The sequence below is a fragment of the Malus sylvestris genome, chromosome 10 (genome assembly GCF_916048215.2).
Source record: "Malus sylvestris chromosome 10, drMalSylv7.2, whole genome shotgun sequence".
NCBI lineage: Eukaryota > Viridiplantae > Streptophyta > Magnoliopsida > Rosales > Rosaceae > Malus > Malus sylvestris.
This window is the reverse complement of record NC_062269.1, coordinates 16095636-16113717: the sequence shown is the minus strand read 5'-3', so window position 1 is coordinate 16113717 and position 18082 is coordinate 16095636. Positions and strand designations below refer to the sequence as shown.

Genomic DNA, 18082 nt, shown 5'->3' with positions numbered 1-18082 from the left:
CTAGCCATTCCATTGGAGTTGTTGGAGCATTCTAGGTGTCTTCTACTTTGTTTCTCTATGTTTAATATCAATTGTTTTTGTTTAATTGCAAGTATGAGGAACTAAACCCTTACTTAGCTAGGGTGAAGTTCGAAGCCATGAACATGTTTGAGATATGAATTGATTTCTTCCAATTGTGATTTAATAAGTTGTGAATGCAATTCAATTAACTACTTTCTTCAAAACTAATTCTTGTATGTTGATTAAGGATGCATACTTAGTTTTCATGCATGAATTTGATGCTAGGATATAAATGAGTTTCACCTAATCGTTACAAGTTTATATTCATTGGTAGTGAAGGTTGCTAGTCACAATCGCGTTAATTGAATTCTTGGCAAACGTATCATGCATTCATAGTTACGAATGCCTCGTTAACACTTATGATTTTCATAGAACGTAATGATCTTTGATTGTATCTCTATTATGCATTCATGTAGAGGACTTTTGGAGAATAATTTGGATTGTCGTATGCATTCATCCAATTCAATAAATCAAGGAAAATCTGAGGATTAATTCGTGCATCACGGTTAATCTGGGGTGTTGAGTTTCATAATCTATTGAAAAGCAATTGGAAATCAATTCATGTACAAGTGTGTCATGTGTGAAGAATGGATCTCTAGCTAATCCATAAACCATCTATTTAGTTTTACTTTTTGTTGTTATCTCAATCTCATCCAAACCAATACCTCCCATTTACTTTCTTGTATCGAAGTGTGTTTAAGTTTGTTTAGTTTGTGCCTTAAAGTATTTTGAACTCTTTGAGTCTAGTTTAGTGTTTTAAAGCCTACTTTTGTGTTTTTAAGTTTCTTCTTATGTCCTTGAGTCTTGTTTAATATTTTTAAATTAATTTAGAATAGATTAGCAATCCCTCCTAATCCCCGGCCTAGAACGATACCCTGCTTACATCTATACTACAATTGTCAAAAAGAGGGTTTAATTTGTGTGTCAAGTAATTCTCGCATCAAATATCAAGGAAAATAGCATCATAAGATAATGAATTTCTCCATGAGGAGAAGAACGAACTCGAATAAGATTTAGTTCGATGGATGTTATCTATTACCCATATATAGGATATATACTTCTAAAAACAATATGATTGTCAATTAGAAGATCTTCCAAATTTTTCATGACTCCATAAGATGTAGTTGGAAAGAAAGACAAATCTTAAGCATGTTAAGATTTGGGGTTGTGAGCTAATAAGCAATATTTGTTTGATAACAATCTTGTGGGATATCCTTAAATTAACTTTTGGATATCGCTTCTATAAACCAACTAACAAATGTTGTTTGTTAGATAGTTCAATATAATCCTACCATAGGATTTGCCTAAGATAGAGCAAATGAACGAGAGATAGAACTCAAAGAATGGGTTCTTTGAGAGACAAGATAATAATCAACAAATATAACAGCCTAGTTCCTATACCAAAAGCTCCAAGGTAGTCGAGGAGATTTTATAAACCGTCTCAGTTGAATGGTTTGAACTTTATGACTATGTCATAGAGTTGCACCTCTTAATTCGAAGGAAATAAGAATGAAAATCCTTATGACTACATTGAGTGTATATATACGATATATACTCAAGGAAATGGTAAAGTACCATTTGACCCGAAATAATGAAACCTTCCTAAGCTAATTGGTAGCTTAAGGTAACTACAATCAAAAGGATGGTTGACTTTGAAGAAACCATCTTTGACGTTTTGGTTTCAATTAATTCGAAGATAGCTAGCTACAACTAAATGGTGATTCAATGTTTGGACATAATATGGGTTTCCGAAACCATTATTAAGATGGTCTTAATAATATATGTCTAAAACTATGAATCACAAGACATGTAAGTTGTAGAGATCCATCCATCATGAATCTAAGCAAGCTAGTGGGAGCTATGAGCATCTTATGAGAAAAGGATCAAATCGTTTGATTTCTCATGAAGATGTAAATGAATCTTTTGTTTACTAGGTTTACAAAAGATTAGTGGGAGTTAATCATGTTCCTAAAATTTAAATATATGATATATTAATTTTGGAAATGAAAAGAATTCTTTTTCGTTAAAGTTATGACTTTAAAACATTATATGAAGATAGAATGTTTATGGGAGTTAATCATGTTCCTAAAATTTAAATATATATGATATATTGATTTTGGAAATGAAAAGAATACTTCTTCTTTAAAGTTATGACTTTAAAACATTATATGAAGATAGAATGTATATGGGAGATATAGTCTATATACATGGGATGGAAATCTATATTGATAGATTTTAGGATATAATTGGATTATATCAAGCCCTAAATATAGACAAAAGATGATAGGAAGTTTCTCATATGATGATGAACTTCAAATCAAAAGGACAACTCTAGTGAGACTAAGAAGTTGCTCTTCTCAAAGAGAACGTACTCTTTGACTCCAATAGAAATAATGCGTAAATAGAATCCTTTATGCATAAGCAGAAAGGTGATTTATGTATTTCATATTGTATGAAAAACATTGATATGAGTTGTACCAAGAACGGTACAAGACGATATCAGTGCAAGCCCAGGATCAGACCCATGGCAACTGTCAAGTAAATCCTTAAGTATTTAAGAAATACTAAAGGATAGATTCCTCAAAGAATGAGGAAGAATTAGAGTAACGTAATGGAAGCGTAAATGTATTAGATTGTGAATCTAATCCATCATTGGATGTTTCTTCATTATGAATGAAGAGATAAACAGATATCTCTTTATTATGACTAAAGAGATATTTGGATGGAAACATTAAAGTAATGACTTTAGTGTGTTCCATTATGAATGCAAAATATATTGCCATATAGAAGTTTACAACAATGTTGTTTGGACGGGAAAGTTCATTTATGAACTCTCTATTCGGTTCCAACCAGAAAGTGTAACTAGTGTACTGACACTATGACACTAATGGGGCGATAGCTCAAGCCAGGGAATCAAGGTCTCATCAAGGTCCGAACTCATATGAGAGACTGAACCACATGATTGAGAATCATGTATAATGGTGACGTCGTTATTCTCAAGGTTGCTTCTATGGATAACATATAGATATCCATTGTCTAGGCCTACTATTCAGCCATTTATGAAATGACTACAGAAGAGGTATCATCATTGATGACTAAGCTGATTGGCTCTAGTGCAAGTGGGAGATTGTTGGAAATGTGCCCTAAAACCAATCATATGATGATACTTTACGGACATTTCACATGTTAAACTAATCTAGTTTAACTATAAAGGGCAAAGATTATTGTTTGAGCCGTCTCATATAAATGTTATATGCTTAAACGATAAAGTCCAAGGAATATGTGATTGGGAGAATGCGATCTAAATAAGTTAGATTCATGGGACCATTCTTTCGTAGACACATCCTGAACGTTCCTGATCATAGGATTGCCAATTGGGCATTGACAGTCCGTTAAGATCAATACGTGCTGTATCTTCTCTCAGGGAGAGTGACTAGTCTCGAGTCATTGGTGTGTGTGACATCAAGACAAGTACGTAGGTGCTCAATAGAGAATGAGTTCACTGAACACGATCAACGAAGAGTTCTCATATTCATGTCACATGAGAACTCATGGTTAGGATAATGCAAAGTAGTCCTTTGACCTGAGGCATCACAGCTGTCTTGTGGTTAAGTTCTTGATCTTTAATTATGTCAAAGTCACCCCATCGGGGTGTCCACGGCATCGTTGGGGTTAAGCCACTTAGCCATGGAGACAAGTGAATGCGCAACAAGGGATCTCTAACCTTCAAACCGTTTGAGGGAGAATACTCTATGATATGATTTAGAACCTCTGGCCAGAGTATGAATGAGATTTAGAAAAGTCGTTCTAAATCACATTCAAGGTAATCATATAAGAACACGAATCACATTGGATAGTAGACATGAATAAATAAACTATCAAACCAAACAATGTGGTCAAGAGTATTGTATTAGAGAAAGACCGTATTGCATTTGTAATCCTAAACTAAATAGGTTCTCCACCTCTTCTGATTAGCTTGGGTAACCATGATATGCTGCTAGGTGTCACTCATGGTTTGTGGAAGCCCTAAACGTGTGTAATCACTAAAGGGAGAATTGAAAGTAAGTTTCAATTCACAATCGATTTGAAAGAGTTCTAATCGCCCACTGCCTCGGTAAAAGGAACCTAATGGATCGTACACCGTGTAAGGTGGAGATTGAAGAAACAATGGAGATGAGTAAGAATGATTAAATGGTTTAATTATTTATTTATGGCAAGGATTAATTAATATTTTAATTAGTCAAACGAATAAAGTTCGTTAAAAGACCACGGGTTAGTTTTGGGCCTTAAGGCCTAATGGGCTTCGAACGTCAAGTCCATTGACTTAAGTTGTATGACAACTTAATTCACAAAGGCCCAAAAGCCCAAACAAAACCCCATGGCCGGCCATTTAGAGGAAGGGTAGTGAACTTGCTTTAATTACAAGTTTGCCACTCAAATGAATAAAGGTATAAATATGACTTTATAGCCAAAATTCATTTAGGGTTTGTTTTGGAGAAAATTGGAGAGAACATGTCTCTCCATTTCTCTCTAAAGAGGCCGGCCCCTTGGAGGGTGTATCTAGCCATACTACTACTCCAAGGTCACTCATTTTCTTCTCCAATCTCTCCTTGGTGTGGAGACTTAGAGGTTCTCAATTTTGGGAACTTGGAGAAACCTTTTCATCCATCCAAATCCATAGATTTTAGATGCAAGGAATGAAGGCCCTCTCTTTGGGTGATTAGCCTTTGCTTATGCAAAGAGGAATCTACAAAGGTATATATTTCTCAACTCACTTTGATTTGAGTTGAGTCTTGGTTCACCAATCTACTAGGCTTTGAATTTCATGGGTAATGTTTTGTTTTTGAATGCATGCAAGCATGATTCCGCCTTTTAATTGTTAAATGCATGCTATAGATGTTATTCAAATGAACATGTTTTCACAAAATAATCCTTCATTTCATTCACCCCGATTTCGTATCAATTAGTTTGTTTTCTGCAAGGTACTTAGTTTTAGTTTTAAATTTCATTTAAACCTGTCCTCCGTTAGTATTTTGAGTCAAGTTAAGTTTAGAATTCGTCCAATTCACCCTTTAGTTCTTGTTTTGAGTCAATTTGTTTATTTTGTGTTGTTTAGAGTCAGTCTAGTCAGTTTTGAGTCATTGAAGTCTAGTTTTGTGTGTTTTGAGTTAAATTTGTGTAGATTAGCATCCTTCTAATCCCCGGCCTAGAACGATCCCTACTTGCTCATACTACAATGTCTTAATAGGGCTTAATTTGTGTGTTAGTTTTTACCACATCATGTTGCTGGGAATAGTTAGTGTAGGAACCAAATATGTACCACTGTATGCGGAAAAAGTGCACAAATTTAAGCAACTTGCAAAACAATAAACTAGCAAGCCTAAGACCAGGGGAAGGGGTGCGCCGGCCAAAGTTTCTTCGACAGTTGAGTTAGTGAACAAATTTATACTCAAGCAGTAGGCAAGAAAATTAAAGAGCAATAGTTGCATTACCAAATATGAACCCTAGATAGGTGTATTTAGACCATTGGGATAGAGACTTTTTTATGATAGAATTCTTCTTCTAAGCCGAAAGAATCCCAAAGGATATCTAGAAGTAGATATTACACCCTCTTAGAACTTGTGATTACCTGTGCGCATGCCAATTCTTAGTTTGTAGGAATTAGATTTATAAGGATCTGATTAAGTTCATATTCGAATCAGATCGCGTATCTTGTGGAACATGGTTCTCTAGCAAAGTCACTCAGACTTCACCTATTGCTCCAGAACAGGGTGATGGTGGCACCACTGTTCCTTCTAATCCAACTCTGCTCGGAGCTGGTAAGTACATGACCATACTTCTGAGGTAACAGTATTCGAATCAGCCTTACTCTAGCCCTGAAAAATCATGGTCTCACAATTACCCTAACTATGCATCAGAAAGGTAACTTGTTCCCTTTGAGAATGGATAGTTACTCATAGACCACGCCTTTCAGAGTAAGCTAAAATAAATATTGTTTTGTCTTCTATCTTCATGCATTGATCCGATCCTTTATGGATTAGTAGAGTCATTTTAGATTCAGACATGCAATTTCAAATGTTGTGCCATAAATTCTATAATGATGAACCTTTGTGTTTCTTGTGTGTGTTCAAAAAACAAGGAACTACCTCTTATATTCTTCACTAATTTTAACCATCAGATTCATGATGTGAAAATTAGGTTGACACACAAATTAAACCCTATTGATGACAATTGTAGTATTAAGCAAGTAGGGATCGTTCTAGACCGAGGATTAACTAGGGATGCTAATCAACACAAATAAGACTCAAAAACACTAAACTAGACTCTATAGACTCAAAACTAACTCAAAACACTCAAAACAGCAAGAAACAATAAAAAAGACTCAATTCCAGACCTAATAAGTGATTTGGACGAAAATAGAACTTAAAAGACTCAAACAACTAAAAGAAAACAGAACTTAATGAATGGGGATTTTGTTTTGACGAAATTGAAAGTTAAAACAGAAACTTTGAAAACAAACTTAAAAAAACGATTTTGTATGAAAAAGAATGGTGAAAAACTAGTTAGAGGGATCCTTCTCCACACATGACATATGCATACGAATCGATTTCCCATTATTCTTTCGACAAACCATGAACGACAATGCCCCAAATTAATTGCATTGAACTAATTAATTCTCATATTTCCCTAGATTCATTGAATTGAATGGATAACGCATCACAACCAAGTTATTATTTATCAAGTTCCCTAACTATGGAATACGCATGATAGAAACACTTAACAAAGATCATTAAGTTCAATGGAAACCATAAGCATTGACGAGGCATTCATAACTATGAAAAGCATGTTACTCTTGCCTAGGATTTACTTAACACAATTGTGACTAACGACTTTTACTACTCATGAATATAAGTTCATAACGATTAGGTGAAATTCCCTTATACTCTAGCATCAAATTCATGCATGCAAACTAAGTATGCATCCTTAATTAACACACAAGAACAAGTTCTTAATAAAACCGATAAATAAACCACATCCACAATTCATGAAACAATAACTGGATGAAAACAATTCATATAAAACATATCATCATGGCTTCGAATTCACCTCTAACTATAAAGAAATTAGTTCCTCATGTTCGCAAATAAACAAAGATAACTTAAATTAAACATTGAAAACAAAGATAGAATACACCTAGAAACGCTCCAACGATCCAACGTCTTGAATGGCAAGCATGGCTCCAAGTTGCTCCTTCTCCTTCCTTCCTTGCAATACTCACGGCACAATGAGGTGTGTATGGTGAATGGTGTAGAAAAATATGGTAGAGGGTGGTGAATGATTTGTGCAGCAAGGGTTGGTATTTATAGGCTATAATACATGTCAAAATCCCTAAGGATTTGGATAGGTTTCTAAAATTAAAATGGGATAAGGATTGTGAAACCAAAACCCAAGTGGAATGGGTTAAAACAATAAAAAACCAAAAGGGATTAGGCTTATAAGGTGCGGCACTAATTCCTACAAGGAAGGGATACATTTGGCCTAAATCAAGAGGGAAAAGGATTGAGATTTCAGATACTAGAGCTTCTAGAACAAGGGGAAAAACGCCAGATTTTTAGGTGTTCCTAGAAAAGATGTTTTAGCACCAATTTAGGGGTTCTAGAAGGATAGGGTTCTAGAATCTGAAATATATAGTTTAAATACATAATTATCCCTTAGAAATAGCTGGAATCAAGGCACAAATTGATTTGGATAAGATAGGATAAGATAAGGTTGGATAAGATTTTGGATATGGTTCCTTCTTTTGAGCTGATTTCTTATCTTCCTTGACTTGGATTTATTTCTTCACTCTTTTCAACTCATTCCTAGCCTCTTGAACTTCAAATTCGTTCATCCATCTTGCTCCATTCATAAGCTATCCATTTGGTGCCCAAAACTGCCTCAAAAATGCTCCAAATTGCACTTTCTTGTCAACTTTGTCATATGGACCTACAAACACACGAAAATAGCTTAAAACAGTATAATAAACACAAACAAACTATGAAAATGCAAGAAAACAAGCTAACTATGTCGCATAAATATGCTCCTATCAATTCATTGATCCCAAGATGAGTCAGTCTATTTCAGCTGGAATATACTGCTAAGTTTATATTACTTAAATCATTAAGCCTATTAGAGTAAAACAATTAGAACTTTTCAACCTTTTCTTCCTAAATGCATAATAAAGTTGAATTCGTCAATCTTTTTGAAGTAAGTCAACTTTGAAGTAAAGAGTACTAAGGCAAAACACAAGTAAGCTTGTAGGCCCATGATAGAGCTCAAAAGCCCCAGTGACGTTGATTCGGAAAACGTCGCTCCCAAAGTTAGTATTTATAAAGATTCCCATCGCAATATTCAGAGTACCAGCTTACTTCGTTACTGGGTATTAAATATTAAACTCATGGAAAACCTTTTGCCCCAGACTCACTTTAATGCATTAATCGGATTAAGGATGAGAAAAAGTCAAATTATACCTAAAATGGCCTCCAGATTTTAATGTCAGTCTGACATGTTTGAGTTATCCCATTTTTTAATTCCGTTTGTTCACCTTGCCCTAATTCTAGGTCAAAGGATTTCAATTATGCAATGTGTAACCAAGAATGGGTCTATTTCTCAGTCTAAATTGCATGCCCATCCCTCGTGAATCTTAAACAAAAGTTCGTTAGGTACTTGGTGACCTGCATATGGGTCAAAACTGCTTTTTAAATCCTTTTGTCAAATCATGTGTGCTGGACCTTAACGTTTCCGATCATACATAACTTAGTATGTTGGTATGGGATAAAAGTATTCGAACTTAAGGTCAGAGTTTAGAGCCATCTTCGGATGATTTCCAGATCGCTCTCCTGACTATTCCCTTGAATGGTGTAAAGCACAAGTTTGAATGTTATAATCGATAACCTTTTTGGTTGTATAATCTTCACGAAGGCTGGATGGTGCACTGAACTTTAGGGTCAGAGCATCATGTGCTCGTGGCCGTAACTCGCCAATCGTAACAACGTTTATTACGGCTCAAGTATCTTAGGTTGCTAAATGAAGCCCCTCAGAGTAAACTCTTTGACTACTTTGAATTTTTAGACTTGCAGTCATGCGAAGTTTCAAAGTTCTTCATTATCTTAGAATTTAGGGTATTCCATGTGTTGGGATAAATGGTGTAAAAAACAACAAACGATGGCGAGGATCTAAAATGATCATTCCAGCTTTGGGTATTTTGTCATGTGCATACATTTATCATATATATAACAATTAAATAATTAAAAGTACTTATCTCTTGAAGCACTACCATGGTTTGGACCAAGGTTGTTCACCCGTCGAATGAGCTTTCTTCATGTATGGGTATTCGAATCCATAACTACCATGTGGTGTATGAGTCATTCAAATTTCTCCTTACTCTATATAGTATGCCATGTGGTGTATGCGCTTCTCCTTCCTGTTGAGAATAGAGCTCATGGCCGATGGCATAACTGCTATGTATACATAAAACAGCTCGATGTTCTCTACTTTATATAGGATTGATGCTTGGCCAATGTGTTCCTTCAAATGGTCGAATGCTTGTTAGCACTCTGTCATCCATTTAATCATTCGAGTAGCCTCACAGAATGCCTTGAAGAAGGCAAGCACCAGTTTATTGATCTGGGTAAGAAACGGTTCAAAGCCGTTACATGACTGGTAAGACTTTAGATCTCCTTCTTTGTTTGTGGTGGTTCCATATTGATGAGTGCTTGTATTTTTTCTGGAATTGGCCTCTATCCTTCTTTAGGTCGCCTGAATCCCAAAAGCCTCCTAAAGCTGACCGCAAGGCACTTTTAGCAGGGTTCATCTTCATTTTGTAGACTTTGAGGATGTCAAATGCCTCGGTCAATTCTACCACGTGCTGGTTTTCCTTTCTGCTTTTCACGAGCATGTCATCTACATAAACCTCCACCCTTTTCCTAATCTGGTCAGCGAACATTTAGTTGACTAGCCGTCAGTATGAGCTCCCACATTTTCTAGCCCAAAAGGAATCACATTCCAACACTAAAGTCGTCGGCTGGTTATAAAAGTCGTATCGTCCTAGTCAGCGGGATGCATATTGATCTGATTATACCTCAAGAAAGCATCAAGGAAAGTTACAAGTTCATAACCTGTTGTAGAAACCACGAGTCGGTTGATACAAGGTAGCGAGAATCTGTTCTTCAAGTAGGTCTCGTTGAGATCTGCCAAACACTCGGAAGTAAGCTAAAGCCCTGTCTCTTGCTTTTTCTATCCTGTAAGCTCCATGCCTTTGATAGGTTGTGGCATTTTTTTTCTTTTTTCTTGACTGTCATGATGCTTGGTGGGGTGTTGTTGCTTCATCGTGGAGTGTCTAGATCAGTATGCAAAAAACACAACCAAATTGTATGTGTTTCCTACAGATGGTGCAAAATTGTTAACGCTCAAAAATTGTAATTTAACACTTTAATTTAACAATTAAATAACAACCAAATTGTGGACATCGTGGTTTCCGCTGCTCATTTTTCTTACAGATCTAAAGTGTGACGTTGCTACCGTTCCTTGTGTTCGCCATCATCTTCGGTCATCGTCTACAACACAAGCTCACAGACTAGGTTCAGATTTAACTATAGCATTTGTGCTAGAATTAAGAAATTAATGAGGAAACGAGATCAATGCATCTTACCTTTGTTCTTCGGCACATAGAGACGGCTGAAATATATGAGCTGGGCTCGGGTCAGCAAAGAAATAAGGCAGATCTGTGTTTAGATTTGCAAGTTTCAAAATATGGAGCTGCAATACGAAACCAGAGAGAATTGATGGATGATTTTAGCTTGGACGGATAAGCTTTGGTTTTGATTGCAGGCGGGTAAGGTTTTTCTGAAAGCAAGAGGAATGGAAGAAATTGCAGGAGAAAGTGTAGAAAGATGGGGTAAACGGCACATGAGGAATGGCAACAATGAGAAAAGGGAAGCTGATAACTCAGCTTATATACTAACTTGCTAAGGCTTCTCTCACACGGGGGAACTTTTGGCGTAAAAATAATAAAATAGTCAATTTATGTCAGTTATAAACGCTAAAATATTAAAATAATAACCGCCAGAAACTAAAAATAATAAAATAGTCAATTGTTGTAGGTTATAACTACCAGAATACTAAAATAATAAAATTTTTGTTGGTTATAACCACCACCATTAACTTAAAAACCGCCATTCAAAAATACTGGCGGTTATAATAATTTTATGGCGGTTGCATCTGACACTAAATAACCGCTAGGAATTTATGTTGGAAATAACCGACATGATTTGATTGTTATCCGACACTAATTGAATGATGTGTGGGATATCTTATATCGGACATAATGGCTTATTAAACTGCCACCATCATCCGACACCTAAAGCTAATATTGTAGTAGTGTTTAACTCATTAATATACACGTGTACCTTGAATTGAACACTCGCGTAACGGTCACAAAGAAAATTCAGTTCCTCTTTACTAGTTAGATCCTCATGTTTGTTTTGTTGTAGCTTCTATATAGTTGACAAGGAATCAAAATGCTTCTTCAGCTTGTGTCGAAAATCAGTAAACCACATTTGCAATGAATTCTTGATATATGTACAAGCATGAGTGAGTGACATATCAATATCATACTTGCTCTACATAGAAATCAATTTATGGTAATCTAATTTAAGAAGACTTTACATAAGTTTCAATGGTGTTCAAATGCACGCTTGTTTGTTTTTATTACTATAGAAAACAATCCAAATGCACTTGAAATAGATAAACTGTGTGCTTTTGACACCTAATAAGCTTTTAATCCTTTGAGTACGCATTCTTATTGTCCTTGTAGCAGATTATATGTGTTTGTTTGCTTAAGTTCCAATGGCGTCAAACGCATGCTTGTTTGTTTTTATTAAAACCGAAAATAGTCCAAATGTTGTCCAAGTAGAAAAACTATGTGCTTTTGACACTCATTTATTAGGTGTCATTACATGTGTTTGTTTGTTTAAGTTCCAATGGGTGTTAAACACACGCTCGTTTATTTTATTAAAGCCAAGAACAATTTAAATGCACACTAAATAGAAAAATTGTGTGCTTTTGATTATGTGAAGTATGAATTGATTTGATACGAGTTCATATATATATTTATGTATATGCTTATATCTATTTTCTAGGAAAGTAACCATATACTTGGTTTACGGCGAGGGGTTAGTATATTCAAAGGAAAATAAGGTTTTCGTATAAATGTATTTTACTGACCCACTCAACTTTGTTTTTTTCGCCCCTTCAGGTCTTAGGTAGTAGAGTTTGTTGGTCACGAGGAATCCAACGGTGTTCTGACAGAATCCGAAAAAAATAAGATTCCCCTTCGGGTGTTGTATTTTAGTAATTGTCCTACTCGACTGCAACTAGACGTTCTTTTTACTCTGAATGTGTATTTATACATTGAGTTTAGTATTAGCATCATTTCTTAGCTAGTATTGCTGGTGTTTCGGCTTTTAATTATTCGTAATTCTATTTATCTTTTTAGCTTCCGCACTGTGCAAAATGGTTACGTTACTCACAAGTGACGGCCAACACGCCCTCCTTCGGGATGGAGTGTGTCAGTTGGTATCAGAGCTTAGGTTGCAGTTCTGTATATCTTGAGAATTTCCTAGTGTCTTCTGTCAGAACTATACCGCCTCGTAAGTTAAGATGAGCTTAATTTCCCTGATATAGCTCAGCTAAGGAAAGCTATTGCTAATGTGATTCAGTCTTTTACCCAAAGGATTCCTCTTGAGACTGTGTATAAATTGAAGCTGAATCATTAAATGGAAAATGAAGGACTTGAGGGAGCAGAGCGTTGGCTTAATCATTTGGAAAAGACGTTCCGCGTTATGTAAAGTTAAAGGAATCTTCTTGTTGGAATGGTGGATTGTGACAACTTCTTGGTTTCTAAGTACTGAATCTACATCCTGGTAAGGACATAAGGTTTATCAATTGATGCCAGAGAATTGTTTAAAGAATTGTTAAGAAAAGATTTAATCCTCCGACATATATGCATGGTAAGAAACAAGAGTTTACAAATTTAAGACAAGGAAAAGTGACGACGAATGAGCATTATAAAAGGTTTATTGACTTGTCTCGTTACCATTCGGATGTTGCTGCTAATCCAGTTGAGATGTTACGTCATTTTAAGTTGGGTAATAAGAAGAAGTGGCGTTCTTTGGCGACCACTAACCATTGTGCTTCTTGCTAGGAGTATGAGATATTGTTAGGGGTTAAAGAGAATATGTTCAGCGATAGTGATGAAGAAGAGGAAAAGAATGGGAATCAGAGGAAAGATGACCAAGGTCAAGGTCAGTCATCTCAATGACCTCGAAAAACTCAGAACTTCAAATGAAGTGAAGCTAATTTTGGTTCTTCTAGTAGAAGTATTAGTACTACTGGCTAGATGCGAGGTGGTAGATTTACTAGAGATCCTAGATTTCAGAGGCGGAGTGACTTTGGTAGAGGAAATGTACCTCTGTGCCGTAAGTGTAATAGCATACACTTTGGAGAGTGCAGGCGAGAAAGCAGATGATGCTTTACGTGTGGACAAATAGGACATAGAGTTGCAAGATACTCAAAATCTTTCGGGCTTGATCATGGTCACGTTAAACATTCTTGGTCACTTTGCTAGAGTTTTAATTGATTGTGATGTAAAAATTTTATGTTATTGACGATGTTGCCAAAGAAAGTAGTGAATGAGCACGATCGAGGAGTGTATATGTTTTTCCCTATAAGGGGCAAGATGGTAATATTGTACCCTCGGGAATTGTTACTTACTTATCGAGACAATAGTGAGTTATCAGTATTGCGGGCTGCAGACTGTAATATTAATAACTTATTCGTTGGATTCATTAAGCAAGTAAATAGGTAGTTCATTCTATGCTAGTATTGTGCTTATTCAGGGTGTCCAGTGATGGTGGATTTCGATGTTATTCTAGGCACAGACTGGTTGCATTATAAACGTGACAATATAGATTGTTACGAGAAATCAGTTACTTTCCATCGTCTTGGATTACCAGAGGTTATTTTTGTGGGTGAGCAAAGTGGAGTGAGGCATGCTGCTATTTCTGCTGTGAGAGCAAAGAGGCTGTTATCGAAAGGTCATCAGGGATACCTAGCTCATGTGGTGTTGCAGGATCGTACTCCTAGTAGTGTAGAGGACGTACGAGTGGTTAGGCATTTTTCCAAATGTGTTTCTGGATGATTTACCTGGATTATCGCCAAATAGAGATGTAGAGTTCACTATTGACTTAATTCCGAGTGCGGATTCTATATCTTTCACCATTTCCATGCATTGATGATCTTTTTTTACCAGCTTAGAGGTGCTGGTGTATTTTCGAAGATTGAATTAAGGTCTAGTTATTAACTGTTAAAGATCATCAGTAAGGATGTCCCTAAGACTGCTTTTAGGACTCGTTATGGTCATTACGAGTTTTTGGTAATGCCATTCGGATTGACGAATGTGCCTGCTGCTTTTATAAGTTTGATGAATCAAGTATTCCAGCAATACCTAGATAGGTTTGTTAGTGTTTTCATTGACGATATTCTGGCATACTCTAAAACTAGAACAGAGCATGCTAGACATCTTAGGTTGGTGTTGCAAAGATTGAGGGAACACCGGTTCTATGCTAAGTTTAGCAGATGCCAATTTTGGTTAAATCAAGTGGCATTTTTGGGACATGTGATATCCGCTCAAGGTATTCAAGTAGATCCTCAAAAAGTGACAGCTGGGGAGAATTGGGAACAACCTCGAACCGTCACTAAGGTACTGAGTTTTCTTGGTCTAGCCGACTACTATAGACGTTTGTGAAAGATTTTTCAGTCGTTGCTTTGCCATTAACAAGATTGACTTGGAATTAACAACTATTGTCTTTGCTTTGAGGTTATGGAGACACTATATTTATGGTGAGAAATACAAGATTTTTACGGATCACAAGAGTCTCTAATATATTTATTCAAAAAGATCTTAATCTTCGGCAACGAAGATGGATGGAGTTGCTTAGTGATTATGATTGCATGACTAGGGTGATCATGCAAATGTTGTTGCTGATACACTTAGTACGAAGACTCCAGTGAGAATCAATGTTTGATATATTTGCCATGTTTCTCTTATTGCGGATTTGAGATCTACTGGAGTGAAGCTTAAGGTGAAAGAACAACAAGAAGCTCTATTGGCTAATTTGTAGGTCAAGCCAATTTTTGTGGATCATATACTCGATACCCAGAGGATTGATGAAGAAATTCAAGAATTAATCGAGGCAAGAAGCGACGGGAAAATGGAAAGACCTCAGAGTTAGAGAATCAGAAGACATGCTTATATAAGAGAACAAGATTTATGTGCCTAATGATGTGGAATTAAGAAAGCAATTTTGGATGAAGCACATAATTCAGCTTATGCGATGCATCCTAGAGGTACTAAAATGTATCATACCATTCGACCATTTTATTTTAGGCCGGGTACGAAAAGAGAAATTGCTGAATATGTTAGTAAGTATGCCAATTGTCAACAAGTTAAAGCTAAAAGAAAGAAGTCTTTTGGATTAATGCAGTCACTTCCCGTTCCACAGTGGAAATGGGAAAATATTGCTATGGATTTTGTGTACAAGTTTCCTCATATACGAAATGGTTATGATGGCATTTGGGTGTTAGTTGATTGGCTTACTAAGTCAGCTCATTTTATTCCAGTAAGGGAGAAGTATTCTTTAAGCTAATTAACTGGAATTGTTTATTTTAAAGGTTTTGAAGTATCATGGAGTTCCAATGAATATTATCCCGGATTGAGATCCAAGATTTATTTCTAAGTTGTGGATAGCATTTCAAGAAACTCTTAGTCCGAGATTACTTCACAACACTGTTTATCACCCTCAAACAGATGGACAGTCAGAAAGGACCAATCAGACTTCAGAGGACATGCTAAGATGTTTAGTATTGCGGTTTGGTGACGCTTGGCATAAGCGGTTGGATTTGATGGAGTTTGCCTATATTAACAGCTATCATTCTAGCACCAGGATGACACCATTTGAGACACTTTAAGGGAAAGCTTTTCGTATACCTTTGTGTTGGTCTAAAGTTGATGAAAGACATTAATGGGCCCTGAGGTAGTAGAGGAGACTACTCAGAATGTTCAAGTGATTAAAGCTATTATGAAAGTGGCCCAGGATTGATAAAAGAGCCTTGCTGATAGACATGCCACTGATCAGGTGTATAATGTAGGTGATTGAGTATTTCTGAAGCTTTAACCTTGGAAAGGTGGGGTTCGGTTCAGAAAGAAAGGTAAGTTAAGTCCTAGGTACATCGGACCTTATGTGATCACAGAGAGATTCGGTGAAGTCGCTAAGAGAGATCTATCCCAGATTATTTTATGGTTATTGATGAATTGTAATTATTGTGTGAATTTTGAGGACGAAATTCTATAAGGTGGGTAGATTGTCACAGCCCGTCCCTGATTTTACGAAAATGCACTAGAGGTGAAGGGTGTTTGACTTTCATTGACCAACGTATAGTGAGAAGTACGAAATTATTTTAGTGTATTCCTGAAGTACTTGACAATACGAACAAAAGAAGATTTGGAGTTACGGTTAAAGTTTTACGGAACTCTAACCTGAGAAGTACTTGTTGGAAGTATGCCCACAAAGCCACTCATTTGATGTAATAGCTTTTTGGAATACTTATTATGTTAAACTTTTATATGTTTAATGGAGGGCAAATCTTATTGTTAATCACTGTTTATTGTATCATGTGTTTAAGCAATAAGTGAATCCAAGGAATGTATTTGTTCTAAGAGATAAGTGATCTAAGTGAGTTAGATTATCGAGACCTTTCTCTTATGTTCATTCCTAAAACGTTCCTAGCCATAGGATTGCCAATTGGGCATTGACAATCCGCTAAGGTTAGTATGTGTTATGTTGACTCAAGCGTGAGTATGACTAGTCTCAAGTGATTTGGTGTTGGACACTAAGACAGACACATAGGTGCTCGAAAGAGTAATCGAGTACACTGAACTACGATCAAATCAGAGTTCGAACATACATGTCATGTAAGAACTCTAAGGTTGCAATATGCAAAGTAGTCATTTGACCTGAGGCATCATAGATGTCTAATGGTTAGGTCCTTGATCTTTGATCCTGTCAATGGCATTCCCTCGGAGTGTCCACGACATTGTTGGGGTCAAGCTATCTAGTCATGTAGGCATATGAATGTACAACAAGGGATCTCTAACCTTCCATGGTGGAGGGAGAATACTCTAAGATATGATTCTAAAGTCTTTGGCCAAAGCAAATGAATATGACTAAAGGAAGGATGTTCCAAATCATATTCAAGGGAATCATATAAGAAAGTATCACATTGGATAGTAGACATGAAACAAACTATCACTTAAACAATGTGATTAAGAGTATTGTATTAGAGAAAGACCGTATTGCATTGTAGTTGTAACTGGATAGGTTCTCCAACCAATTCTACTTAGCTTGGGTAACCATGACATGCTGCTAGGCGTCAACCATGGTTTGTGGAAGCCCTAATGGTTAGCAAATACTAATCAATAAAAGGGAGATTTGAAATGTGGTTTCAATTCACAATCGATAGTTAAGAGTAACATCGCCCACTGCCTCGCTAATTAGAACCTAATGGATCGTACACCGAGTAAGGATGTATGTGAAGAAATCAAATGAAATGGATAAGCAATTAAATGGTTTAATTGAAGAATGGTCAAGATTAATTAATTAGTTAATTAATTATACGAAAGGTTCGTATTGGGCTTATATGTTGGTTTTGGGTTTCGGGGCCCAAAAGCGTTTTGGTCCAAAAGGCCCATTATGTTTAAGTTGTATGACAACTAAAACAAAATGGGCAAATAGCCCAATAACACCAAGGAGGCCGGCCATTAGGGTTGGATGGGCAAAGTTTGCTTAATTGCAAGTTTGCCACTCACCAAAGAAATGAAGTATAAATTCAACTTTATACCTTCAAGGGTTAGTTAGTTGAAATT

General features: G+C 36.2%; 1 protein-coding gene across 1 annotated transcript in view; it reads left to right on the top strand.

The window, feature by feature from the left end:
- The window catches only part of LOC126585517 (uncharacterized), a 63355-nt gene that overhangs the window by 7965 nt on the left and 37308 nt on the right, over positions 1-18082 (top strand). The gene's annotated exons all lie outside the window — the stretch shown is intronic.